This window comes from Bidens hawaiensis, unplaced genomic scaffold (assembly GCF_021521415.1).
Source record: "Bidens hawaiensis isolate Kalapana, Puna unplaced genomic scaffold, B.hawaiensis_p1.1 tig00052235_1, whole genome shotgun sequence".
Lineage (NCBI taxonomy): Eukaryota > Viridiplantae > Streptophyta > Magnoliopsida > Asterales > Asteraceae > Bidens > Bidens hawaiensis.
The window spans coordinates 56,273-59,639 of NW_027499382.1; the positions used below are offsets into that span (position 1 = coordinate 56,273).

The 3,367-nt window shown below is 31.5% G+C and overlaps 1 pseudogene; it reads right to left on the reverse strand.

The window, feature by feature from the left end:
* Window positions 1-679: 679 nt before the first annotated feature.
* LOC143599480 (ethylene-responsive transcription factor WIN1-like) lies at window positions 680-2,259 on the reverse strand (annotated as a pseudogene).
* Between the last annotated feature and the right edge of the window lie 1,108 nt (window positions 2,260-3,367).

The following is a 3,367-nucleotide window of genomic DNA, read 5'->3' on the forward strand; positions in this document are numbered from 1 at the left end:
CTTTTAAATTATCGTTGTGGCACGCTTTTTTATATACGTTTTGATATTAAAAACAGAGTGTCATCAACTTAATATGATTTTGTTTATGTGCTTATTTTTATCAATGTTTCGATGTGTTTCTTTTAGTTATCTTCGCAACACGTTTCTTACTTATATTTTGAAATTTAAAATAGAGCTGTAACAACTTCATACATTTTTTTATTATGTACGTTAATGTGACGGCCGCAATGCGCTAGCACCCCCTTGTTATACACTAAAAATCTTCAATGGAGATGGGACAAAATATTGCTATCTAAGTCCCTCAAACCTGCAATACATTGCACTATACCAACCTTTTAAATATACTTATGTTGTACATATTTCATCTATTTTGATTATTAGGATGCATGTTAATTAGTTTTTTTTCTCAACTAAAAACTACCCTCATCCTTTGGCATTTCAGCAAGTACTTAAATGCACGTTACCTTTTTTACACAAAATCGATGAAATTTAACATGAAATCCCTTAAATTTCCAGTTGTGTGGTCAAAATCATATCATATTATTTGGTAATAATCAAAGTAGCCTTTTGTAATTTATGATAAAAGCTTATAGGCTTTTTTGTGAAACAAAAACAACATGCTTTATAAACAAATTAAAATCACATCTTTTTACATGATACATTGTTTCTTCTTTTCTCCTTAATTCACTTTATTTGTACTTAAAATAAACACAATATTCCTATTCTCATTAACAACAGAAATAAAATGAAATTTCTTTGAAATATCCATAAAAAATAATTGTTTTACGGATATATATATATAATATACAAACCGGTCATGACACTAACTGTTGATTATACAAAGTGAAGGTGGTGTTGAATTCCAGTTAAGCAATTCTTCAATCATTTGCATTACTGCCTTATTTTCTTCATCTATTTCTTGATCACCGGAACCACCGTCCTCCGCCATCGGAGTTGTTTCCAACACCTCTCCCTCTTTCCTCTTGCCACCAAGCTCCACCTTAATTAGACACAACGTAATTAGACAAATGTTAAGACGTAAATCTATTACGTAAATATGAGTTAAGTATATAACCGGTACAAACCCTTATTAAAATTATTTATACGGTTTATACAATTATATATTTGTAACTTATTAACTTAATGAAAAGTTAGAAGAAGGTAAAATAAGGAATCCCAAACACCCCTTTATTACCCACACTTAAAAGAGTTTCATAACTACCTTCATCACCCAACCGGACCCGGACCCTTTTCCGGGGCGTTTTTTGCCATACTCCAAAGTGAGAGTTATCGCTATCGAGACGTAAACATGTAAGTGAAGGTGATGGATCCTTGCAGCATTTACGTAGTTTGGCAGCGAGGGTGGCCGCCGGAATCTCTGTCGGCTGTGACAAAGAGCTGTTGTTGCCGGAGAAGTTCTTGTTAGTCACCGGAAAATTAGTTTTTGCACTTTGTCCGTTCATAAGAACGGCTGCTTGGTCATATGCTCTTGCTGCCGCCTCTGCTGTCTCAAATGTTCCGAGCCAAATCCTTCGTTTTCTGTCGTAAGATTTGCATTAAAACATTTTTTAATGACGATGGTCATCTAAGATGTATTTGATAGATTAAAACACAATTAACGTTCATAAAGTTTGATATTTATAAAGTTCTAGGTAACAAAAATTAAGTTATATATATATATATATATGAACAACATTAATGTTTTGTCACCATTTTATATTTTGGATATATATTAGTTTTTTCTTTTCCTTTTTATGAAAGGCAAGCTTGATTAAACACACACACGCACACTTGGTTAAAATATCCTAACCGGCACAAAAGCAAAATTACATGATAAGTAACGGGTAGTTAAGTCACGTTATCCGGTTCGAACGAAATGTACAATGAAGGACAATAAGTTTATCAAAATACATATATATGATCGAATTAATGTATTTTACTACACTTAACTGTAGAATACAGATCAGATTATATAGAACATATACAAAACTTTGATGAAAGATATTTTCACAAAGAGCTAATAAATTTCATAAAATAAGAAAGATATGTAAAAAGATTGGAAAATGGAAGAAATATTAAAGAAAATGGTGAACTTACAAGAGTGGGTGTCTAATCTCAGATACCCAGGAACCCCATTGCCTTTGCCTGACACCTCTGAACTTCTTTGATTGTACCATGATTAGTATGTGTTGTAGCTTCGCTGTCACAACTATTTATAGGAGAAGATACAATTCAGAATCAAAGATGGTAAAGTAGAAGAGAGAGGGGAAGATCATTAAATATGCGGGGTATATATATAAACGTATATAATGGTTAGATACAACTAGAAGTGAGTTTTATTTTAAAAAAGATGGGAAATTTGACTTAAATACCGGATACTTATTTAAAAACAGGTTAATTCAAAGATGGGAAATTTGACTTAAATACCGGATACTTATTTAAAAACAGGTTAATTCAAACCTGAGCCTGTTAAAAAAATGAGTTTACTTGTTAATCCATTCAATAATTTTAGAGAAGTTAATATATTAATTTTAGAGATAAGAAGTTTAAATTTTAAAGTTAAATACTTAAATTTTTTATTTTTCATATATCAATTAACTTTTAAAACTTAAAGAGTAAAGTGTCATTTTCGTCATTATTGTTTGGCAAATAATGCGAACTTAGTCCAAAAAGCTTATTTTTTGCATATCGACCATTCACGTTTCCCAGTTATTTCCAATTACATCCAAATCACTAACCTCGTTAAATTAAATCATTAAGTCAGGGGTAGACATGTCTTTTCACTCTTTCTTTATTAAAATATGTATTTCAGTGAACTGTGGTTTTCGTCCCTATGGTTTGTTCAAATCTGTGGTTTTAGTCCAGTAGTTTCAAATTTGCAATTTTCTTCCCTGTGCTTTCGTTTCACTTGCAATTAAACCCGAATTTACTAATGTCCTTATGTCACACCCCAACCAAAGGCGGCAGAACATGCCAGGGTGCAACGGATTGCCCAAGAATACAAGACACTATTAAAGTGACAATATTTAATAAACTCATTAATTTCATAAATCAATAAACAACACATCTTGTTCGTACAAAACAAATTGAATACAAGTAAACAACTATATAATGTTTATTCGATTAATTTCCTAGTGGTCTCAAAACAAGCTACGTTCCTCAATTCTTCGTTCAAGCAATTACCAAACCTGTAACATTGCAAAAAAATAAACTTTGTCAACACGAATGTTGGTGAGCAATTTTCATAGTTTTTGAGTATAATAAATATAGAATGAAATCCACAAACTCGTATATGCAACAATAAATAATAACACACAACTTGAAAAAATATAAATGTGGCTCATTTCGAATTGGTAACACCCAATCG